We start from the raw sequence: 26,648 nt of genomic DNA, 5'->3' as shown, positions 1-26,648 counted from the left end.
CTATGTACATTTTAGAAAGCAACTAATTTTTAATGTTTAATAATGATTTAATCTGTTGTAAATTCTCGTATGCTACCGTATGCACCTTGCCAGATGGAAATTTGACAAGACATAATACGTCAACACAAAATCCATTTGATGCTACAATTCCTCTTCTAGGCATTGAGTCTCGAGGGGGAAATATATACACATACACATATTATATATGTATATTAAAATCTCATACACTGTGTGGGGTTGAGGGGTTGGAAGATGGACGATTTGTAACCTTGTGTTAATGCATTCCCGCTATCTGGCCAGCCCAGGTGCTACTGAGTGCTTCATTTGCATGTGAATAAGATAAGATTTGCATGGGTGGATGGATTAATGGGTCCTAGGACTCAAGAATGTCTGTGTTTGTTGTTTTTTAGTTTCAAAGTCTCTTTCCGCCATAAAAAGCAAAAGACAAAACTAGGCTGTATAGTTTACAGAGATGCCATCTCAAGGAAATAATTTACATAAATCCACTTGTAACCTGGGGGTACCAATCTGCAAATAAATGGGACTGCATCCTAAGATGGAGAGCATTTGCTGCCTTGCAAAGCTCCCCAACACTCCAAGCAGCGTGTGCTTGTAGTTTCATTGCGTTGCACCGATCCCCATCCCAGCAGGCCGAGAGACGGCAACACTGTATAGCAATGGCGCTCCCTCGGCAGACACTTGGCAATGTTTGCAGACATTTTTGATAGTCATACTGGGGAAGGGAAGGTGCTACTGGCTTCGGGTGCATCGAAGCTAAGAATGCTCCCTAAACTCCCTGAATGCACAAGGCAGCCTCTTAGTACAAAAACTTTTCTGGTCCAAAGTGGCAGTAGTGTCCAGGTTGGCAAACCTTGCGGTAGAGCATTGAGATGATTTGGAAAACCTTAAAACAGACATTAAATCGGAGGCAATCCTGCCAATGATCAATAGCCATCATTAAAAGTTTGATATGTGTATGTGTTAAATTTTCTATGGTAATTTTGTATAATCACTGGAAGGCTATGTGTGAATTAAATTCATTTTTAAGAGTTCATTCCTCCACAATCAACACGTAGTTTTCAAATATTAAACTTATTAGTCTTTGCTTAAGAAATTATACACCTTGAGCATTGTAAATTCAGCTCATTTTCATGGAGGGATATTAAAATAAAACACTATGGACCATGATGCAGTGAATCTGATTATGCAGGGAGGTGTGGTTGACTTAGTCACATCATGGTAATGTCATCACCTTTCCAGTGACTGGTTTAGGAATGGGCACTCCAGTTGCAGTCATTGAGATATGGATGCATGTCTGCTTGGAGTCTTTAGGCAAAGTTCTCTCGACTCTTAATGAAATAAAAGACTCAACAGATTGTTAACAGTAAAAATCTAAAAAAATTTATGTGTCTAATGTTATAATTAATAAATGAATTAGCATGATTGCTGGATATGCGGTCAATATTACAGAATTAAATTGGAAATCTATATACTAGCATTAAAATTATAAAGATACAACAAACTAAATGCCATTTCTCATGCCACTAAAACACAACAAACCCCTAGGAATGAAAGGAATGAATCTAACAAAGGAGTGCCAAGTCCTCCTCACACAATAACATAACATTTCTGAGAGACATTAAAGAAGGTCTACATAAAATAGACAGATAGCATGTTTATGTAATAGAAGACAATAGTACCTAAGTGAATTGAAGAGAGAAGTCTTGTGGAAATGATCTATGGATTCAATGCAAGCCCACTCAAATTCCGAGCAGTTTATTTATTTACTTTTTTGAAACTGGAAATTGACAAGCTGCTTCTAAATTATATATGGATAACAAAGATCCAAGAACCGACAAGTCCATCCGAAACAGGACTTTTACCGCTGGATAGCAATGCTAACTTTGACACTATAATAATTAATGTATTGCCATATGAGCAACCAGTACTGAAGTAAGCCAACTATATGAATGAATATTGAAGGGACTCTTCCCCAGAGCCACCGGAATGGACATGGCAAATCACCGACATCTACCCTATGAGACCTTGAGCAGGGAAGGCAGTCACACTGGGCACATACTTCAGACATGCACAGGAGTGAGCTAATAAATGGGATCTGTTTTAATCTTGTAAGAGTGTGGTCATTTGTTCCCTGCCAACAAAACACTTATGTAGATATTGGTACCTGGATGTGGGGTGCTGCCATTGAAAACACCCTGACAATGTGAGGTGGCCTTTGGAACTGGGTAGTGGGCTAAGGCTGGAAGACGTCTGAAGCGCATGCTAGAGAAAGTTTAAGTTGCCCTAGGAAAATCCTGAATTGCCTGGGGCAAACTGTTAGTAGAATCTCAAATGTTATTGCATTTATGTGGAAAGTCGGAAATGTAAAAGACAAATTAGGGTATATGGCCAAGCAGAGAGGGTGGAAGTATCAGAATCAGGGAGCATGATATAAAGAACCCAGATTGGTTTGAGCAGAGTGTTAGGACTGATCTAGAATTAGGAACCTCTGCTGGTGGGCACTCTAGCAGTAGGAGAATTTCAGAGAAATCCTAAATTTCCCTAAAGAAAGCCCAAATTACTGTTAACAGAGTTTTAGTAGGAATCAGAACTTGGAGAGCCCTCCTGAGAGTGAGGGCTTCCTAGGAGGCAAGGAACATGTTATTAGAAAGTCTGGAAGGGGCGTGGTATTTCTAGAGTGGCAGAATGCCTCCTGCTATTGCATCCTGCAGTCACGTGGAAAGTTCAACTAAAAAAGACAAGCATGGAGATTATATATATATATATATATATATATATATATATATATTATATATTATATATTATATATATATAAACACCCTCAGATATATATAGAAATGACTTGAGGGTGTGACCCAGTTTCTTCTTTCTCCTTATAGTAAAATGTGAGAGGAGAATGATAAATTGAGGAAAAAGTGTGAAACAAAAGGAACCAGGATTGAATGATTTGAGAAATTCTTAGACCAGCTAGATGACTGAAAAAAATAAAAATCTGAAATTAAGAGCTTGCTTCTGAAAGTATGGTAGAGAGAAAATGCTGAGGGTGGCGCTGTACAAACTTTTGCTAAAAGCTCAGAAAACACAAAACTTCAGAGTATTTAGTCCCACAAAAAACCCTGCAAGAGACTAATATTGCATCTCACAGATTTTCTTCACTACATTGGAGGCCCGCTGGAAAGCTCAAGCTTGCTGCCCCTCAGCCATCCAAACAGGGCCCCAAAAAGAAGGGACTGCCTTGAACCATGTATGGGTGGGGCTTTGGGGGAGGGAATAGGGTGAATACAGTAGAGTCCACACAAATCTCACAAGGTTCTTAAGAAATGTCCATTGTCAGGAACACTGCTAACTTGGACGAAGAGAGAAAGAGATGGTACAAAATCAAAGAGGCTGCTGAACCTCAATATTCTATGGGAAGTCAGCAGGCTGGTCAGCTGCAGACACCTTGTACCTCTCCTGAAACAGGAAGGATGGCTCAGAGGGTGGAATGGAGGGCTTGGATGTCAGAACAGAGAGCTATGGAAGATTTTTCTAGGCTTTGAAATTTTATCAAAGATCTCTGGCTGTTCTTTTCCTGGTTGGACTCCCAAACTGTTTTGAGACTCTAATGACCCTGGTCCTTGTTCAATCCCCTCCTATTAGCTGTGAGAGAAGACTGTGAATCTGATGAGTCATCATTTATATGATTATGTTATATTGTATGGAAAAAGAGATTTTACAGAAGTATTATGATCCCAAATCAGAGGACCTTCAAATCTGGGTGGGCCAGTGTTACTCATGTGAGCCCATAAAATGGCCTAAGCCCCTCCAGAGAGACTCTAGCTTGAGAGGGCCTATGGAGGGGTCCATGTGGCAAGAAACTGCAGGCGGCCTCTAGAAGCTGAGAGTAGAATTAGATTTGCCCAGCAACCCAAGTGAGTTCGGAAGTTAATTCCTCCTCAGAGCCTCCAAAAATAAACACAGCCTGATTTCTCCCAGTGAGGCACTCTGCAGAGAACAAACAAAGCCATGTCTGGCATAGACTTCTGACCTACAGAACTGTGAGCTGATAAGTAGACATTTTCATAAGTTGCGAAGTTTATGGTAGTTTGTTATGCAGGAATAGACACAGCAGGTAGCACTGCTGGGTTATTGAGAATGCATACATTCAACTTCAGCAGATAGTGCCAAACAGTTTCCTAATTTTGGGTCTCAATTTACACTCTCACCATTGGTGGAGATTTCCTCCATATCCCCACCAACCCTTGATATATGGTTAGTTGTCTTGGCTATTCTGGCAGACCTCTCATGATATCTTACTGGCATTTGAACATGCATATCCCTGGAGTCTGAGGTTGAGTAGCTTTTTATTTGTTTATTGGTCACTTAGTTAGATGTACTTTTTGTTCAAATAGTTTGCCTATTTTCATTGAAATGCTTTTTTTCTTATTGATTTTAGGAGGCATTATATTCTGGGCATAAGACATTTGTGGGATATACATTAACGTTCTCCCATTGTGAGGTTTATCTCTTCACTCTCCAAATGTGTCTTAGGATGAATGGAGGTCCTTATTCTAATAAAGTCCAAACAAAGTGCCAATGTTTTTCTCCACTGTTAAGGCTTTTTGTGTCCTATTTCGAATGTTGCTCAGCCCAAGGTCATGAAGATACGATCATTAGTCATTTTCTTTCTTTTTTTTTTTATCCTCCCCCGAGGACATTTTTCCATTCTTTGTTCAGGTAGAGTGGGAGGGAGAGAGAGGAACAGAGAGAGAGAGAAACATCCACGTGAAAGGAACACATCGAGTGGCTGCCACCCGCACAACCCACCAGGGCCAGGGACAAACTGCAACCGAGGTACGTGCCCTTAGCGGGAACCGAACCTGGGTCTCTCAGGACCGCAGGCCAACGCTCTAACCGCTGAGCCAAACCGGCCAGGACATTAGTCATTTTCTATAAGCTTTAACTTCTGGAGTTATTTTTTGTGTTGTGCACTAGTTAGAAGCCAAAAAGATTATCCAATTGGTGCAGCTCTTCTTATTTAAAACACGATCCTCCCTCAGAAGGCAGCAGTGACATGATTTTTGAAACTGAGGTGACTGCGCTATTGTGAACCAAGTTGTGGACCCTTGCCTTTGTTCCATTGGTATGCTTATCTGTTTTTGTGCTCATACTGCAACAACGATCTTGATAACATTTCTACCATGACCTAGCAGGGATCCCCTTCTTCAAATTTCCAGTAACACATCCCTTGCTTCCTTCTGAGGCCTCACCAGCAGCGTCCATATATTTGAGTTTCTACTAACAGTTTGCCCCAGGCAATTCAGGATTTTCCTAGGGCAACTTAAACTTTCTCTAGCATGCGCTTCAGACGTCTTCCAGCCTTAGCCCACTACCCAGTTCCAAAGGCCACCTCACATTGTCAGGGTGTTTTCAATGGCAGCACCCCACATCCAGGTACCAATATCTACATAAGTGTTTTGTTGGCAGGGAACAAATGACCACACTCTTACAAGATTAAAACAGATCCCATTTATTAGCTCACTCCTGTGCATGTCTGAAGTATGTGCCCAGTGTGACTGCCTTCCCTGCTCAAGGTCTCATAGGGTAGATGTCGGTGATTTGCCATGTCCATTCCGGTGGCTCTGGGGAAGAGTCCCTTCAATATTCATTCATATAGTTGGCTTACTTCAGTACTGGTTGCTCATATGGCAATACATTAATTATTATAGTGTCAAAGTTAGCATTGCTATCCAGCGGTAAAAGTCCTGTTTCGGATGGACTTGTCGGTTCTTGGATCTTTGTTATCCATATATAATTTAGAAGCAGCTTGTCAATTTCCAGTTTCAAAAAAGTAAATAAATAAACTGCTCGGAATTTGAGTGGGCTTGCATTGAATCCATAGATCATTTCCACAAGACTTCTCTCTTCAATTCACTTAGGTACTATTGTCTTCTATTACATAAACATGCTATCTGTCTATTTTATGTAGACCTTCTTTAATGTCTCTCAGAAATGTTATGTTATTGTGTGAGGAGGACTTGGCACTCCTTTGTTAGATTCATTCCTTTCATTCCTAGGGGTTTGTTGTGTTTTAGTGGCATGAGAAATGGCATTTAGTTTGTTGTATCTTTATAATTTTAATGCTAGTATATAGATTTCCAATTTAATTCTGTAATATTGACCGCATATCCAGCAATCATGCTAATTCATTTATTAATTATAACATTAGACACATAAATTTTTTAGATTTTACTGTTAACAATCTGTTGAGTCTTTTATTTCATTAAGAGTCGAGAGAACTTTGCCTAAAGACTCCAAGCAGACATGCATCCATATCTCAATGACTGCAACTGGAGTGCCCATTCCTAAACCAGTCACTGGAAAGGTGATGACATTACCATGATGTGACTAAGTCAACCACACCTCCCTGCATAATCAGATTCACTGCATCATGGTCCATAGTGTTTTATTTTAATATCCCTCCATGAAAATGAGCTGAATTTACAATGCTCAAGGTGTATAATTTCTTAAGCAAAGACTAATAAGTTTAATATTTGAAAACTACGTGTTGATTGTGGAGGAATGAACTCTTAAAAATGAATTTAATTCACACATAGCCTTCCAGTGATTATACAAAATTACCATAGAAAATTTAACACATACACATATCAAACTTTTAATGATGGCTATTGATCATTGGCAGGATTGCCTCCGATTTAATGTCTGTTTTAAGGTTTTCCAAATCATCTCAATGCTCTACCGCAAGGTTTGCCAACCTGGACACTACTGCCACTTTGGACCAGAAAAGTTTTTGTACTAAGAGGCTGCCTTGTGCATTCAGGGAGTTTAGGGAGCATTCTTAGCTTCGATGCACCCGAAGCCAGTAGCACCTTCCCTTCCCCAGTATGACTATCAAAAATGTCTGCAAACATTGCCAAGTGTCTGCCGAGGGAGCGCCATTGCTATACAGTGTTGCCGTCTCTCGGCCTGCTGGGATGGGGATCGGTGCAACGCAATGAAACTACAAGCACACGCTGCTTGGAGTGTTGGGGAGCTTTGCAAGGCAGCAAATGCTCTCCATCTTAGGATGCAGTCCCATTTATTTGCAGATTGGTTTCCCCAGGTTACAAGTGGATTTATGTAAATTATTTTCTTGAGATGGCATCTCTGCAAACTATACAGCCTAGCTTTGTCTCTTGCTTTTACTGGCAGAAAGAGACTTTGAAACTAAAAAACAAACAGACATTCTTGAGTCCTAGGACCCATTAATCCATCCACCCATGCAAATCTTATCTTATTCACATGCAAATGAAGCACTCAGTAGCACCTGGGCTGGCCAGATAGCGGGAATGCATTAACACAAGGTTACAAATCGTCCATCTTCCAACCCCTCAACCCCACACAGTGTATGAGATTTTAATATACATATATAATATGTGTATGTGTATATATTTCCCCCTCGAGACTCAATGCCTAGAAGAGGAATTGTAGCATCAAATGGATTTGTGTTGACGTATTATGTCTTGTCAAATTTCCATCTGGCAAGGTGCATACGGTAGCATACGAGAATTTACAACAGATTAATCATTATTAAACATTAAAAATTAGTTGCTTTCTAAAATGTACATAGCTGTGTTTTTTTTTCTGAATGTAAGAGTAAGCTATGCTCATTGAAAACATTCAGAATAGAAAGGGTGAGGCAACCAACGCTTACTCGTCCAGAATTTTTTTCCACGAGGACCACTGATCCCCTCTGTGTCCCAAATCTGTAAATTTGGCCAATTCCAGCAAGTGGCAGCACCATCCACCCAGATACTATGGGAAAAGCCTAAGAGTGATCAGTGATTGCTCTCCTTCCCTCATTACCTCACAGCCAATCAAGTGTTCCCATCTGAGGCCTCAGACAAGGACATCGTGGAGCAGACACGATGGAGCAGCCATCCCCACTCTGCCCATTTGAATTTCAGCTCTACAGTGTGCACGAGCATGATCCAATGGGTCATTGTTCCATGACACTAAGTTACAGAGTGGTAGATGGCTGCAACACATTTTTTTTTTTTTTTTATCCTCATCCGAGGACATTTTTCCATTTTTTAATTCAGATAGAGTGGGAGGGAGAGAGAGGAAGAGAGAGAGAAACATCGACGTGAAAGGGACACATCGAGTGGCTGCCACCCGCACGACCCAACCAGGGCCGGGGACAAACTGCAACCAAAGTACATGCCCTTAGCCGAAACTGAACCCGGGTCTCTCTGGACCGCAGGCCGATGCTCTAACCACTCGGCCAAACCGGCCGGGGCTGGCTGCAACACATTTTATTCATCCATTCTTCATTCAAGTACATCCGCTTTCATCAGTATTTTGTTTTCTATATTCCATCCCATTTCATCTTTATTCATTATCTATTCCATCCTCATAGCCTTGTATTCTATAGTTAATTCCACATTTCATCCCATTAACTTCTATTCCTTTACAGTACTTTTATCTATAGTGCAAATTTCATAGTCGTTGATTTCATGGCATTGCATATTCTGTCTCTTTCCATGATTCCTTCCTATTTGATTTTTATTTCATTAATAATTTATTTCACTGCACATTCCATTCCATTCTCTTATAACATCACATATATTTTTATTCCATATGCAATTAGATATTTATATGATTTCCCCTTTCCATTACATTTTTCATCACATTCCATTCAATTTCCATCCCACTCAATTTTCCATTCCGTATCCTGTTCAATTCCATATTCCATTCCCTGTTTCATTCCAGTGTGCACAGCAGGCAGTCTCCATTTCATCACTTTCTGCATTCCACTTCAAATCCATTTTCCATTCCCCATCAGTTAACATTCCCAATACCATTCCAGTGTATCTTGCCTTATTTTTCACTGCAGTTTCTCATCTGGTCCAGTAAGCATGCCATTGCATTCAGCCACAATTGCTAGAACGACTTTCAGGAGAACATCTTGCTAATATTCTTATGAAAGCTTTACAAGACTGCATGGCCTTTCCAAGAATTTTTGTTTCTAGGAATTCATCTGTCACAAAGACATGACTGACGATATGAACAATTTTTAGCAAGCAGTATGTGCCTCTCTGTGATGTGTTTTACAGAGAGTGAAAAGTTGAAATGATGTCCATATTGGAATGCTTGAAAATGTAAGCTTCTTCTGTAAACAAAGCATTTTGTACTTAAAAAAATGCCCTGTGGAAATGTATTTACTGATATAGAAAGAGGGTTTCCTGGACTCCAAAAGCAGGTTACCAGACAGTACCTGTGGATAAGTGATTCCATTTCATGAAAATAAAATAAACTGTGATATGTATGAGAATGGCATGTCTACTAACACATGAAAATGAAGAGTTCTAGTACTTGCTTACGGGTGGGTGAGAATTTAGGTGCCAGGTCTCTCACATTGCCTCTTCTGTTTGGGGCACTGAACAGGCAGCCCTTGTGTACCATTGATTACAAAGCGGTGTCCACATATGGAACGTCAAGCCTGTGCATGACAGTGTAGTCATGCTAACAGGAAAAAGAGAGTAGGCCAAGTAAGTGGACATCCATCAGCAGATTACTACGCTGCCCATACAAATGATGGTGCATATTTAAGGACAGTATCACCCGGAATCCCAGGCAATTTGGGACATAAGGGGGGGAGCATCTTACTGTGAAGCTCACTCTCCTCCCACCCCACCCCACCCCGGTGCCGGGCAGCAGTGCTGAACATTTGGAGCCAAGACAGTGTGGGCCCCACCCTTTTCTTGCCCTCGGACTGTTCTTCAGACAGACCCCGCGTGGGGTGATCCAGATGACCGGAGGAGTTCAGACCGAGTCCTGGGACACAGTGTCCTGACCAGATTCCAGGAAGGACACCTGGCTCAGGGATATCTCCTGTCGTCCAGTGTGGTATTTCTTACAAGCCAAGGCTTGTGGTTGAGCCTCAGGGTGGTGCTCACAGGCTAAGCAGATGTGGGCCGCCTGAATTGTTTATGAGGACAGCACTCTACCCCCTCCCTCGATACATACCCCCCAGGGTCCAGGGAAAAATATGGAATTCATGGCACTGAATCTGCGGGCAGACCCCAGGGGCTGTGGAGCACACCCTCGGGGTCGGGGTCGGGGTCGGGGTTGGGGTTGGGGGCAGGGTCGGGCTCCGGCTCGGGCTTGGCGCCAGACCTAGAGCTGGGTTGCAGTGCTCTGAGAATTCTACGGTCACGTGGCTCCAGCTGGCCAATCAGAGCGGGGACTCCCGGGGCCACGCCCATTCGCCTACTCCCGGAGCTCCCCCTCTAGGCACGCAGCGCCAGCAGCCACGCTCTTGGGTCTCGGAGGGAAAACTTGTCACCATGTCCACCCAGTCTTGCTTGGAAGAGGAGCAGAAGCAAGCACAGGGTAAGGAGCCCCCAAAGCCGAAGAACGAATTAGTCCCTGACCCTGGCGACGCCCTCGGGCCGGCTACCAGGATCCCGGGGCCTGGGTACCCATAGTCTGGAGTACTAAGTCTCCATTGGGTGGGGGCGCCACAGCAGGTCCCTCTTCCTGCGCCATGGCGGTCGCGGCGCCATTTCCTTCTTTGTGGAGGACCCGGGGCCACCCCACAGGCCCTGTGCGCAGGAAAGAGGGCGTCCTGAGCTCCAGAGGGCCCGATTCCCCATACAGAGCTGAGCTGTGAGGCCCGAGAAGGGCCCAGGTCTCCAGACCGAACGCGGTAGCGGTGAGGCCGCCACAGGGCAAGAGTGTGGGGCCCGGGCCAGGGCTATGGGCATCCGACCCCCACCACGGTCCCGGAGAGTGGCCGTGGGCAGCAGTGTCGCAGCCTCAAGAGGGCTGCCCAGGGTCAGCTGCTCACAGGGCCCTGTCTGTTTTCAGAGGCTCCCACGTCCCAGATGTCCGTGCCTTTGCCGCCATCCTCTCCGAAGGCTCGTCCCAGCAGCCGCTGCCAAGCCCCTCGGGCTTCTCCAGGGAGTGGAGCTTCTCAGCCAGGCCCCCACCTCCGAAGCCAGGCCTTGCCCTCAGCTCCAGGCCCTGCCCTGCGAAGCCGCGCCACCCTGCGAGGCCCTGCTGCCTGCTGCTGCTGTGCACCCCTGCGAGGCCCTGCTGTCCGCGGCCGCGCATCTGCACCAGGCCGAGCGCCCCCACCGCCTACGTGCATCTGCATCTGCACCTCCGCCAGACCCCGCACCCAACCGCCGTGCATCCGCGCCGCCACGTTCTGCTGTCCGGAACCAGGCATCCCGGTCCGGTACCGTTCTTCGTAGCCGTGGATCCGCACCAGGTCCTGCTCGCTGCCGCCGCCGCCGCGTTTCCAGGCCAGGCTCTGCTGTCGGATGCTCTACTTCTGCGCCAGGGTCTGCCTCCAGTCGCCATGCATCTGTACCAGGCCCTGCCCTCGGAAGTCGCGCACCCAGGCCAAGCCCTGCCCTCCGGGGCCGGGGCCGGGGCCGGGGCCACGCCAGCCCAATAAGCCCTGCCCCCTCTAGCAGCAGCAGCAGCACGACTCCAGGCTTTGTCCCCCTGAGCCGCCCCACCCAGGGAAGATCAAACCCTCGCAGCCGCCCCCCTCTCCCTGGGCCTGCTGGCCAGAGGCCTCCTTCCCGTGGGCTGGCCTTAGGAAGGCTTGTCTTCCAGAGCAGCTCAAGCTCTCCTGATGCTGAGGCCCCAAGCCTTCCTTCCCAGCAGCGTTGGCATGCAGTCCGCATGCGTGCCTCCTCACCCTCACCTCCTGGTAGGCTCTTACCTTGCCCTGGGCAGTTTGGTGACAGTTCTTCTTCCTCCTCCTCTTCCCCATCTCCTCCCTCCTCCCCCTCCCTCTCTTCCTCTTCCCCCTCTCCCCCCTCCCATTTCCCTTCCCCACCTACCATGGGCTTCCTGCCCAGGGCCCCTCCTCTGCCCCCACTAATTTTTCTGGCCACAGCTCCTCTTCTTCTTCCTCTAATTTCGTGGCCTGGCCTCCATCTTCACTCCTAGCCCTGCTAGCTTCAGACGGGCCTTGCTGCTGGAGTTGGATGCTCTGAGCCCTGCCTCTGCAGGAGAGGAGGCTGAAACAGAGAACATCCCTTGCCCCCCTGCCACTCCTGAGCTGTGAGCCTCCATGGGCTTTCTCATAAGACCCAGGAGGAATCAACATCCACCCACTGCGCTGAATGGGCCGCCTGCCCTGCGGTTACTTGTGAGGTTTCCAAGAGTTCTCTGAGCCAGCAACCAAGGTCATGAGTTTAGAGGCCCCCTCTTCCCAAGAATCCCCCGCCTAGCACTTGCCTGCGGTTGGCTCTTGATTCCAGGCCCTCTCCTCCCTCAGAAGGGCCTGCCTTTGCCCCAGAGTTGAGATTCCCCTTTTCCAGGTTGCCTCTTATACATTGTCTTTGAAGAATAAAATTAAGATGCTGGCTTTATTCTTTTAATGTATTACGGTGTTTTTATTGAGGTTAAAGGGTTTGTGGTTTGTCCCTATCCACTTAAATTTGGGGATTTGGGGGATAACTTGTAATCTGAGTTTGTGGTAAATGTACATACATTTGTAGTTTGGTTTTCGCTGTTTAATTGTTATCTCTTTATATGGGTGTTTGGTCAGATGGAAACACTGTGCAGCCACCACTGCCACCATCTTCCCAGAATCCCCATCACCTTACTCCTTGACATTGTGCTATGTCCACTTAGGCGTTGCCCCAATGTCTGATGGTTAACAGTGTTTAATCAGCCCCTTGGTAGCTCTCAAAAGAACACAAAGAGATTCATCATCTGTACTAAGAGATTAAACTAGAGACAAAATTAAACTCAGAAAAGAGGCCAAATACATTTTGGGCCTTCTATTAAAAATGTTGGAACTAAAGGAAATATTTCTGGTAATATTATTTTAAAAGCAAGTACTCACTTCTCTTTGAATAATTCCACAGATGTCGAAAGTATAACAAGAAAGAAGATATTTCTTACTGCAGCAAATCTCCCAACCTCAATTCACAGGGCCTATACTTATTCCCAACTTACAGATGTGCAAATAGAGGCTCAGAACACCTTCGTGACTTGAAATCTCATTGACAGTACAACTTGGCTCTGGAGTCAGAGCTCTGGTTTTCCTATTGAGTCACCGTGTGTTCCCAGACAAGTTAGTGAATCTGGGATCCTAGGTTTCCTCATTTGTCAATTAGGCTCAGTAAGAGTGCATGCCTCCTAGGTCATGGTAAGGATTAAAATGGGTGGTACATGTTAAACTAAACATATAATGTTAATGCTGTGTTACACCTGAAGGATTACAATAAGGTAACCAGAAAACTATCTGGCTCTTTGCAAGGGAAATGGAGGAAAATACTGTCCTATGAATCATTTATTTCCATATTTTCATAATGGGAGGATAAGCTCACAAACTATGTAGCTTATCCTAATAATGCATGTAGTGGAGTTTCTTTTAAAAATAATTCAGGAAGCAGTGGTCCAGAAAGTGTAACTGGTAGCTAGCAATAAAAACAGGTGATACTGTCATGAGAGGGAGCTGTGAGTAATGCAAAGTGCATTTCTACCGGGTCACACAAACCTAAGTTTCACAACTGGATCCATATCTGTCCTGCTGGGTGAACTTGATCAGGACCAGGTTACAAAACCTCTCTGACCCTCAGTCTCCTCCTCTGTAAATTGGGGAGCATAGGATCTACTTTATTATCACTTCCTCTGAAAAGAGCCTTTCCTGATCCTGACTACTTATCCTCCTAGCTGTGGTTAATTGGTCTTGTCTCTGTTCCTAAAGCCCCTGTGGGTGAAAGGCATACATGTTGTTCAGGATTACATTGACAGAATCAAGAATGTCAACCCAAACAAACATTAGTGTAATTGTTGAATACAAATCGGTTCCTTCTAACTCACCAGGAGACTGTATTGTAAGCACTGACATTTTTTTTTTTTTTTCCCTGCTTGGGAATACAAGGGTCTGACAAGCTTTCATTGCTTGTCATTTTTCATGTCCAAGAGGCATCTATTTCCAAAATGGCTACCTCCAATAAACACAGCGGCAGCTACAGGACTAGATAAAGTGCCAGGCATCCCCCACCAGTAAAAGCTTATTTGTTTCACCAATTTTGGTTGATTTAAATAACTGATCATTTGGGATGACTTTTATTCTCTGCTTCCTCTTTAAATTCATGCTCTCAAGTTTTAAATACACCAAGAAAGAGTGAGCAAGCGAAACCCTTGGCCCTTACCCTCAACCCCAATCAAAGCAGAACCCAGGCCCTACCTACTGTTTGTTCTGGGTCTCTCTTCTGTTTCTCTCTCCCAATATATCTCTCTCTGACTCTCTCTCTCTCTCTCTCTCTCTCTCTCTCTCTCTCCCCTCCCCCACCCACCTCCTTCTCTCATCTCTGTGTAGCCCCAGTTTTGCTCTGTCATTTCCAGGTCTTGTAAGTAATAAACCTGTATCTTCTCAGTTTCCTGATGGTTGTTGCTGAGGGCATCTTGCAATCAAAAACCACTAGGGCCAGTCCAACCACAACATTGGTTACTGACAGGCTGAGATTGCCAAGAACCACACACAAAATAACCTGGACCCCAAGCACTGACTAGTGGATCCAGAGCAGTGCAGGTGACATCTGAATGGATGGTTAGAGAAATGGGGAATAAGGCCCTGATGCAAGGAGTAGGGTGGGGAACGAGTGGGGGAAGGGTTGTGACATTTCAGTGAGTACATGTGTGGGAATATATATCTGATGTTTACTTTACATGTGTTTGTTTATAAATGTCCATGCATCTTCTATGCACATCCAAGCTTAGACATGTGGGAATGAAAATAGATAGTCTGGCATATATATGCAATCGGTTTCACGACTTTTAGTCATTGATTTTTAAACAGGTGAATGCATGGACATAGCAGCAGGCACAGTAACTGTTCAAGAATTTTCAAAAAACAGTGGTTAGTTGTTTTCCCCACTCCTCTTTAGTCAAATGGTAAATATGTTTTTCTGACTTTCTTAACCATGGATGAGAAATAACTATACTTTAATTTCTATACTTTTTGAGAAAGTCTGCATTTTATAAAATGCCAATGATTGTTCTATTTCAGTGCCTGGCACAGAGTGGGTTCTCTTGGTTTATGCATACATAGATATTTATTGAATGCTGACAAGCCAGATGCTTTACTGTGCACTTGGGGCTCAGAAGGAATTGGTGAGGGTCCTCGCCTTCAAGATACTTACAGAGAATAACAAATACAACTTCTGATGTGATTTTGAGGCCAGAATAGAAGTCTGTTCCTCCCGTGTATCCCACTCTCTCCAACTTCAAGACCTCATGTATGTTATCCCTGCTACCTCGAAATTTCTAGTTCCCCTTTCCACCCGACCAACTCCTATGTATTTTTTACGTCTCATGTGGCAAGTCCTTTCCTTTGAAAGGTGATCACTTGCCCCATCTTGAAATGTATTATCAGAACATCTTGAATTTCCCCATCACCCTGAGCTCCTACCCCAATTCTGGTGGTTTCTGATTCTGCTGTCTCCTCCAGCATACTGTGAGCTCCACAGGGACTGAAACCAGGTATACGTCCCTGAGCCTACCTCAGGAGCTGGCGTACTAGGGTGAGGAAAGGCACTATGACAGCTGGAAGGCTCAGTTCACAGGATAAGGATAAAAAGCAGAGAGAAGAATTCATCCACATCCTTATCCCATTCATATGTCACAGTTAAAGCTGGTTGAGCAGACACAACTAAAGGCGGGAATGTAACGAGAGAGGTCCTTTTCCTAGCACACTAGGTAGCACAAGACCTTATTCAGCTCAGAAAAGGAAACCTGGAAGTAGAATCTGAGAGACATGAGTTTAGGAAAGATGTCCCTTGTCGTGAATAGAGCCACACAGAAAGAGACAGGTAGTCTTGATCTGCTTGACACTCTTCCTTCTGGTTGTATTTCCTGGAACACCTGTTGTAGAGGAAGCACCCCATCTAGTCGGGTTCTTTCCTAGAAGCTCTGAGGAAGAAATCATCACCCAGTTCCTTGGAATTTCTCAAGTGTGCAGGTAAAATCATCCAACAATGTGACATCACTCACGTTGTCCACCAGAGGGCGAAAGGCTGCTGCTGGTACCCACCTTCTGCAGCTGGACGCCTGCGGACCAGCTTCCTTTCCTTGTCATGTATACTTGTAAATCCTTGGAGCACAGAACACCTAATAAATAAAGAAGCCCCTCCAGCAGATGTGAAGACATAGAAGATGGACATGGCACGGATCCTCCCGCCAAACCCCACTTCCTTACCCATGGCTGCAGGGCAACTAGATTCCAGGGGTCCCGGGAGTGCTTTCCCTCCACAGTGATTTGTGACCAACACAGGACACATCCTTCATCTTTTTCCTGGAGTATAGCAAGTCTCGTTATGTTCTTTTGCATCTCATCCTGGAGAGAGGACAGGATTAGGAGATGGGGATAATCATTTTAACCATTTTGGAGATGAAGACCCTGGAATTGAGACCCAGAGAAGTTTATGAACAGGTCCGAATAAGGGCCTGTTTTCTGTGCTTTCACAGTGCTCCTCTGTGCTTCCCCTGGCCACAGTATGTTGTAAGCCGATGGCTGTCTTTTTTATCAACCAGATGGAAGTGATAGGGGCCTATGGGTTTCATATTGTTCACTGCTCTATTCTCTCACGGAGAACCAGTTCTGGGTACGTGGTAGGCACAGCACGGGGTAGAATCGGTAAGAATATTGTGTAAGGTGAGGTCTAATGGGTTCCATCTAGGGTGATCCCCTATGTAGGGATGTCAGTCACACTTGGCATAGACTTCAGAACTACTGATGCATGAGTTAATAATTGAGGGGTGTTTTAAGCTTCTAAGAGTGTGGTCATTTGTCCCACACCAATGAATACTTGCATAGATTTTGGTATCTGGACTTGGGGTCCTGCCATTGCAAACACCTAAAATTATGGTCATGGTTTTCGTACTGTGTAGTCAGTGAAGTATAGAAGAGTCTTGAGGTACATGCTAGAGAAAAGTTAAATCACCTGAGAAGATAAACCTTAATTTCATCGGACAGACTATTAATAGAAATCACCTAAATTTCCAAACTGCTTTGGGACTTTAACTCCTTTATGCCTTTCATTTCCTCTTGTATTAAACCAGAAAGTTTATAGCTGTTACCCGATGCCCATTCCACCTACATGTGATGAGGGAAGATAGCTCATTACTTTTGTGTCATAGGTCCCCATTTTGAGAGGGAAGGATTGTGCACCAGTAGTTGGACTACATGGGTTAATTATACCGTGGAGCCTCATTCATGTTTGATTTAGATTATTGAGTTTGTGAGATTTTGAACTATGAGCTAATGAGATTTAAATGAACCTTTGGAATTGAGCTGATGCTTTGATACTATGAGAAATTTGAAAACTGTGGGATGGGATTAATGAATATTGTATGTGGGACAGACTAGATCACTGATAGCCAGAGGCCCTACTGTGGTAGGCAAAATTCTAAGATCACTCCTAATGACCCTTGACTTTGTATAATCCCCTCCCATTATGTGTGGCAGTAGCCTATGAATATGATTACATATCACTACTGTCATTGTTATATTATATGGGAAAATAGATTTTGTAAATGTATTAAGGTCCCAAATCAGTGGACCTTCAAACAAGGAGGTCCCTGGGTAAGCCAGGCCTAGTCAGGTGAGCCCTTAAACTGGCCTGTGCATTTCCTAATAGAGTCAAGTGTGAGAGGGTTATGTAAGGATTGATGTGGCAAAGAACTGCAGGTAATCTGTTAATTCTGCCAATAACTTGAATGAGCTTGAAAATTTGTTCTTCCAAAGAGCCCCCAGAGAAACGCATCCTAGGCTGCCACAACAAATTACCACAGTCTGGGTGGCTTAAACAACAAACATTTATTTCTCACAGTTCCAGAGGCTGGGAAGTCCAAGATCAAGGTGCCAACAGATTTGGTGTCTGATGAAGGTTCACTTCTGGGTTTGCAGGTGGTCATCTTCTTGCTGTATCTGCATATGGCAGAGAACTCTGTTCTTTTCACCCCTTTTAAGGGCACCAATCTCATTGTGGGCCTCGACCCCCATTACCTCATTCAAACCCAATTACCTGGCAAAGGCTTAACTTGCAAATACCATAACATTGGGGATTAAGGTTTCAACATGTGGATTTTAGAGGAACACAATTATTCAGTCCATAACATTGGCTGACTGATTTCTCAGGCTGATTTCACCCTGTCAGAAACTGAGCAGACAACCCAGCCATGTCATACATGGGCTTCTAAACATACAGAACTGTGAATTACTAAACTTTGTTTTAAGCCACTAATTTGTGGTAATTTGTTATTCAGGAATATAAAATTAATGCAGATGGAGTTGCTGGGTGATAGAAAATGCATAAATTTAGGTTTAATAGATACTGCCAAACAGTGTCTAAGCCATAGTACCAATTTGCATTCCCACCAGCAGTTAAGAGTTCCACATCTATCTTTTCCAGCTCAATATTGGAAGTCATTTTGGCTATTCTGGTAGATGTTTATTTATATCTCATTATAATTTAAACTTGCATTCCTGATGACTGAGTTTGGGCAATCTTTTGATTTTTGGTCAGTTGATGTCCTATTTTATAAAGTGCCTGTTGACACATTGTGCCAATGTTTAATTGCACTTTCTTTTTATTCTTCTTGATTTTATTCTGTACATGAAATATTTGTTGGATGCCTGTGCATATATTTTTTTCAGTGTTTTCCTCTATTGTCAGTGCTTTTTGTGTTCTGTTTCAAATATCATCACCTACTCCAAGGTCATGAAGATATGCTTAAACATTATTTTCTATAAGCTTTATTTTCAGGAATTAATTTTAGTGTATGATATAAGTTAGGGGACAAAGTTATTTTTTTCATATGCATCAATATCCAACTAGTCTAGTTCCACTTACTTAAATGACTATCCTTCCTCCCAACAACTGCGTTGGTACCTTTGTTATAAATAAGGTGACCGTATGTATATGTGTGTGATGATATATGTATGTCTTCTTGTGAATTCTTTTCTTTATTCCATTGGTCTATTTGTCTACTCTTATACACAAATCACACTATCTTAATTATTATGGTATGATAGTTGGTCTTGCAATCTTACTATTAAAGTCCTTCATATTTATTTTTCTGGATGGCTTTGACTGTTCTTGGATCTTTGATATCTATATATATTTTAGAATCATTTTGCCAATTTGCTTTTATAAATGAGCCAGCTGATAGTCCAGCTGGGATTAAACTGAATTTGCAGAACATTTTTATGAGAAATGTTTTGATTTAAATTTATGATATTTTATTTTAATTCATAAATATATCTTTGATTTTTCTAGGTTTTCTTTCAGAAATATGTAGACTTCTGAGCTGAGGTCTTGTGAACTTTTATTAGATTTGTTACTAAGTAATTCATGTTTTCTGATTCTATAGTAAATGCCATTAATTTTTTTCTCTTTATAACTTCTGATGCTAATATATAGTAGAACACAATTTTATAAGATTGACCTTATATCCAGCAATAATGCTAAATTCATTTAATTCTAATATTTGATATATAGATTTGTAAAGTTATTTTATGTAAAAAACTTGTGCCTGCATCTGCTTTACTTTTTTAAGCTGAAAAACCATTCCCCAAAGACCCTAAAATGACTTACCTTTATATTTTATTAACTAAAACTTGGAAATGTCCATTTGTAGATCAGTCACTGGAGTGGTAATGAGATTACTGTAACCTGGTGAGTCAAACACATTGCCCTTTATATCACATACATTGCACTATAATGTCATAATTGTTCCTTATTTCAGCCAAATATATATTTAAAAATTAATGCTTTGATTAGAAGGTTTAGAATAGGAGATGATGGATTCTTATTGGTGAAATATTCCTCTATGTATGCAATTACAATTCCTAAGTTACATAATTTCTTAAACAATGACTAGTATGTTTTATATGTGAAAAATATTTGTAGCTTGAAAAAGAATGAATTTTTAAAATGAACTAGTTCATTTCAAAAAATACAGTTCTGCTGTATAAACACAAAACTGTCAAAGAAAATTTAACATATACATACATTGAACTTTTCACAATATTTTTCAGTCACTGGTAGGATTGTGATTTAAATTTTGTCTTAAACTATTCTAAATTAACCAAAGCTCTAGAGTATTTTGGGTCAGATAATTCTTAGTTGTCAGCAGCTCTCCTGTATATTGAAGGGATTAAGAGCACCACTGAACTCTGCACAATAGATGCCAGTAGCACCTCTCTCTTTCCAGTTATGATAGCCTCCAGGCATTTCCAAGTCCTGCCACTCCCAACCCCAGAGGCAAAATGGCCCTGGTTGAAAACAACTGCACCCTAGTGACTTAAATTATAATATATGTAGAAAGCTAGTTAGATGGAAAAATAGATAGATAGAAATATAGATCAGTAGAGTACATCATGTATTTAAGTATCAAAGACATTTTCTCATGGTGTTAACTTTTTATTTTTCAAAAACATCCTGTAAAAACTGAGTAAGTTTATTCCATGGATATCCAATATCCTAATGGAAATTGAGGTTATTTCAGATTATTTAATATAAATGACACTATAATAATCACCTTTGAAGATATCACATTGCAAGTATATGTGAGCATTTCTTTTTAAATTATTAATTAATTTATTTTTGTTACAGATGTTTCTCCTTTTTCTCTTATAGACACCCTCCTCTCGATCCCGCCCCCCTTCACACCATTGTTGTCTATGTTCATAGGTTATGCATATATGCATATAAGTTCGTTGGTTTATCTCTTCACTCCCCCCTACCTCCCCTTCTGAGGTTTGTCAGTCTGAATCCCACTTCTTTCTATGTCCCTGGGTCTATTTTGTTCATTATATTCCACAAATAAATGAGATCACATGGTATTTGTCTTTCTCTAACTGGCTTATTCCACTTAGCATAATGCTCTTCAGGTCTTTCCATGTCATCTCAAAGGATAAGAGATCTTTCTTTCTTACACCTGCATAGTACTCCATTGTGTATATGTACCACTGCTTTTTTATCCATTCATCTACTGATGGACACTTGGGCTGTTTCCAGATCTTAGTGATTGTAAATAGTGCTGCTATGAACATAGGGGTACATATATTCTTTCTGATTGGTGTTTCAGGCTTCTTAGGATGCATTCCTACAAGTAGGATCACTGGGTCAAATGACAGTTCAACTTTTAATTTTTTGATGAAACACCATATTATTTTCCATAGTGTCTGCACTAGTCTACATTCCCACCAGCAGTGTACTAGAGTCCCCTTTTCTCCACACCCTTGCCAGCACTTGTTGTTTGATGATTTGTTGATGGCGGCCACTCTGACAGGTGTGAGATGATACCTCATAGTCGTTTTAATTTGCATCTCTCTTTTAATTAGTGATGTTTAGCATTTTTTCATATGTCTCTTGGCCATTTGTATGTCCTGTTTGGAGAGGTGTCTATTGTGATCCTCTGCTCATTTTTTAATTAGATTCTTTGTCTTCCTTTTATTGAGTTGTATGAGTACTCTATATATTTTGGACATTAGCCCCTTATCATTGGTAGTTATGCTCTCCCATATAGCAGGGTTCCTTTCCATTTTTTTCTTTTTTAAAAAATATTTATTATTTATTGATTTTTATATATACATATAGAGAGAAACATTGATAAGAGAGAACATCAATTGGCCTCCTCCTGCATGCTCCCGACGGGGGATTGGGCCCATAACTTGGGCATGTGCCCTGACCGGGAACTGAACTGGCCACCTCTTGGTGCATGGGTTGATGCTCAACCACTGAGCAACACTGGCTGGGGGCTCTCTTTCCATTTTGATGTTCATTTCTTTTGCTGTGCAAAAATTTTTGTTTGATGTAGTCCCATGTATTAATTTTTTCTTTGTTTCTTTTGCCTTAGGTGTTGTATAAGTGAAAATTATGATGTGTGTGATGTCTGAAATTTTTGCCTGCATTTTCTTTTAGGATGTTTATGAATTCATGAGTCACATTTAAGTCTTTTATTCATTTTGAATTTATTCTTGTGCATGGTGTAAATTGGTGGTCTAGCTTCATGTTTTTGCATGTAGCTGTCCAATTTTCCCAGCACCATTTATTGAAGAGGCTGTCCTTACTTCATTGTATGCTCTTGCCACCTTTGTCAAATATTCATTGAGCATAATGTCTTGGGTGTGAATCAATCTGGGTCAATTTCTGGGTTCTCTGTTCTGTTCCATTGATCTGTTTGCCTGTTCTTATGCCACTACCAGGCTGTTTTGATTACAATGGCTTTGTAGTATAACCTGATATCCAGTATTGTGATCCCTCCAACTTTGTTCTTCTTTTTCAAGATTGCTGTGGCTACTCAGGGTCTTTTTTGGTTCCATATAGACTTTTAGAGTGTTTGTTCTAGTTATGTGAAATATGTTGTTGGTATTTTAATGGGGATTGCATTGAATCTATAGATTGTTTTGGGTAGTATGAATCTTTTAATGACGTTAATTTTTCCAATGCATAAACAAGGTATATGCTTCTGCTTTTTTATATCTTCCTCTATTTCTTTTTTTAATGTCCTGTAGTTTTCTGCGAATAGGTCCTTTACTTCTTTGGTTAAGTGTATGCTGAAATATCTTATTTATTTATTTTATTTGCTGCAATAGTAAAAAGGGTAGTTTTTAGTTTCTTTTTCTGTGAGTTCATCATTGATGTATAAGAATGTTGTCGATTTCTTGTTGTTAATTTTGTATCCTGCTACTTTGCCAAATTCATTTATTAAATCTAGTAGATTTTTGATGGAGTCTTTAGGGTGTCCTATATACAATATCATGTCATCTGCAAATAATGACAGTTTCACTTCCTCTTTTTCAATTTGGATCCCTTTTATTTTTTCTTCATGTCGAATTGCTGTGGCTAAGAGACCCAGTACTATGTTAAATAAGAGTGGCAAAAGTGGGCATCCCTGTCTTGTTCCTGTTCTGAAGCGAAATGTTTTTAGTTTTTGCTCCTTGAGTATTTTGTTGGCTGTAGGTGTTTTATATATGGCCTTTATTATGTCAAGATATAATACCTCTATTCCCAGATTGCTGATCATTTTTATCAGAAATGGGTGCTGGATTCTGTCTAATGCTTTTTCAGTGTCTATTAATATGATCATATGGTTTTTATCTTTCATTTTTTTATGTGGTGTATCACATTTATTGATTTGCGAATATTGTACCAGCCTACCATCCCTGGGATGAATCCCACTTAATCATGATGAATAATTTTTTGATGCATTGTTGGATCCAATTTGCTAATATTTTGTTAAGGAGTTTGGCATCTATGTTCATTAGGGATATTGCCCTGTAGTTTTCTTTCTTTGTAATGTCTTTTTTTTCCCCAGCTATTCTTTTATCTTTATTGTTGAAAGTATTACAGATATTTCCCCTTTTTCCCCCACTGAATCCCCTCTTTCCCACTCCCACCCCCTCCTGCCTTCCCCACACTATTGTCTGTGTCCATTGGTTATGCATATGCAGTCTGCATTTTTTAATTACCATAATTTCATTTTTAAAAATTTTTAATTAAAAAAATTTAACTCATCTTTATTGTTAAATGTATTACAGATGTCCCCCCCCTTTTCCCCATTAACCTCCTTCTCCCCAATCCCACCCCCCTCCAGCCTTCTCTACACTATTGTCAGTGTCCATTGTTTATGCATATATGCATAGAAGTTCTTTGGTTTATCTCATCCCACCCTCTCTTTCCCCTTCCCTTTGAGGTTCATCAATCTAACAACCAATTTTTACTTCTTAATTACTTTATCTTTTTCACCCATCCTCTCAGCCCCCTTCCATCTGGCAAGCAACAAAAAGTTTTCAGTATCTATGAATCTGTTTCTGTTCTGCTTGCTCATTTTGTTTGTAGATTCAATTGTTGATAGATATATATTAATTGCCATTTTATTGTTTATGTTTTTGTTCTTCTTCTCCTTTAAGAAGACCCTTCAACATTTCATATAATACTGGTTTGGTGGTGATGAATTCCTCTAGCTTTTTCTTGCCTGAGAAATTCTTGATATGTCCATAGATTCTAAATGATAGCTTTGCAGGATAGAGTAATCTTGGTTGTAGGTCATTGCTTTTCATCACCTTGAATATCTATTGCCACTCCTTTCTGGCCTGCAAAGTTTCTTTTGAGAAATCAGCTGACAGTCTTATGGGAGCTCCTTTATAGGTTACAGACTGCTTTTCTCTTGCTACTTTTAAGATTCTCTCTTTGTATTTAACCTTCAGCATTTTGATGATGATGTGTCTTGGTATGGTCCTCTTTGGGTTCATCTTGTTTGGGACTGTCTGTGCTTCCTGGACTTGTATGTCTGTTTCCTTCACCAAGTTAGGGAGGTTTCTTGTCGTTATTATTTCAAATAGGTTTTCAATTTTTTGTTCTCTCTCTTCTCCTTCTGGCACCCCTATGATGTGAATGTTGATATGATTGAAGTTGTCCCAGAGGCTCCTTATACAATCCTCATGTTTTTTGGATTCTTTTTTGTTTTTGCTGTTCTGATTGGGTGTTTTTTGGTTTTTTTTTTTTCCTTATATTCCAAATCGATGGTTTGCTTCTTGGCTTTACCTACTTTACTATTGATTCCCTGTAAATTATTCTTTATTTTAGCTAGTGGATCCTTCATTTCTGACTGGCCCTTTAGTATGTTGTTGATGTTCTCACTAAGTTCCTTGGAGGTCTCCTTAAGATCCTTGAAGGTCTCACTAAGTTCCTTGAATATCTTACCAAGTTCCTTGAGCAACTTTATAACCTGTTTTCTGAACTCTGCATCTGATTGACTGCTTATCTCCATTTTGTTTTGTTCTTTTCCTGGAGTTTTGTTCTTTTCTTTCATTTGGGAGATGTTTCTTTGTCCCCTTATTTGGGCTGCTTCCCTGTGATTTTTTCTATGTATTAGGTAGAGTTGCTATGTCTCCTAGGCTTTGTAGGGTGGCCTACTGTTGTAGGTGTCCTGTAGGAGCCAGTGGCACAGCCTCCCTGATCACCTCAGCTGGGCCCTTGGGGTGCACTCTGAGTGTGGACTGCACACCTTTCTGTTATAATTTAGTCTTGATTGCTATTGGCACATCAGTGGGAGGGTTTTACTCAGGCTGATCAGCTGCTAGGACTGGCTGTGCCCACTGATCACTGGCCTCTGACAACCTTGGATGATCAGCTGTGCAGGGGCCCTCTACACAGAGCAAGATCTACTTCATCAGGGCTCTGGTACCCACACAGTCCACACATTGAGTGTGTCACTTGTGGAGGTGATTGGGTGGTGGTGTTTCGATGTGGTCTGGAGCTGTCCCCTGGGTGTGCAGGCTCTGGGGCAAGGTCATCCACTGCTTTTGTTCTACCTGGGGCCACCAGGCTTAAGCTACAAAGTGATCTGCTTGATGGTTGCTTCTAGTGCTGGGCTTGGAGGTGACCAGGAAAAGCCAAGTTATGAACCAAGGCTGGCTGCTTCTAGTTCCAGGTCTGGGGCTACTTAATGAGAAGTATGGGGCTCGCTGAAACCAGATGGTGCTTGTGTGAGAGATTTTATGAAACTTTGAAGCAGGATCTAAGACAGGCCAATCCTATGGCAAAACCTTTGGAAACAGCTTGGGTAGGCCTGAAAGTTGGGTGGGGCAAGGCCTCAGGGAATCACCAGGGCCAGGGCAAACAGTATGAGCCAGGTTGCTGAAGTTCCTGATATGGTGGTCATCTGCCGCCCCAGGGAAGGGCTCACCGAAGGAACATCAGCCTCTGCCAGCACGTCTGTCTAAGAGACAGCCACCTCTCCAGCCCTTGTCCTGAGGCCAAACAGCTCACACTTCTTTTCTGTATGTCTCTGGCACCCCTTAAGCTGCCTCCCATCCAAGCTTATAAGGAGCATGTTCGAGTAAGTCCATGTGCGAGCCCTTTAAGAGGAATTTCCTGGGGCTTCAGCAACCATAGCCTCCCTGAGCCTCAGTTTTCCCTGAGTTTTCCAGCCTGAAGTTATGGGGACTTCCCTTCCTGGCACTGGAACTCTGAGCTGGGTGCCTGGTGTGGGACAGAGACTCCTCACTCCTAAGGGAGGACCTTCCAGCCAAGGCACCCCTCTTGATTTTTATCTGCCACATGTAAGTGAGGAACCATCCTATCCGTGCCTCTGTTCCTCCTACCAGTCTCGATGTGGCTTCTTCTGCTTCTTTAATGTTGTAGTTGTAGAACTTCCATTCAGCTCGATGTCAGGCAGTTCTGAATGATGGTTCTGTTGTAGTTTAGTTGTAATTTCGATGTGGTTGTGGGAGCAGGCGATACCGCATTTATCCACACTGCCATCTTGACTGAAAGTCCCTTTGCAGTGTCTTTATCTGGTTTTGGAATTAGAATTATGATGGCTTCATAAAATGAGTTTGGAAGTCTTCCTTCTAGGATTTTTAGAATAGTTTCAGGGGAACGGGTGTTATTTTTTCTTTGAATGTTCAGTAAAATTCCCCTGTGAAAGTGTCAGCGTCCGGGATTTTATTTGCTGGGAGTTTCTTGTTTACATTTTCAATTTCCTTAGTTGTTATTGGTTGTTCAAGTTTTCTATCTCTTCTTGATTCAGTTTTTGGAGACTGTGTGTTTCTAGAAATTTGTCCTATTTGACTAGATTGCTTAATTTGTTGGCAT

The sequence above is a fragment of the Molossus molossus genome, unplaced genomic scaffold (assembly GCF_014108415.1).
Source record: "Molossus molossus isolate mMolMol1 unplaced genomic scaffold, mMolMol1.p scaffold_m16_p_2, whole genome shotgun sequence".
In the NCBI taxonomy this organism is placed as follows: Eukaryota; Metazoa; Chordata; class Mammalia; order Chiroptera; family Molossidae; genus Molossus; species Molossus molossus.
This window is presented reverse-complemented; position numbering follows the sequence as displayed.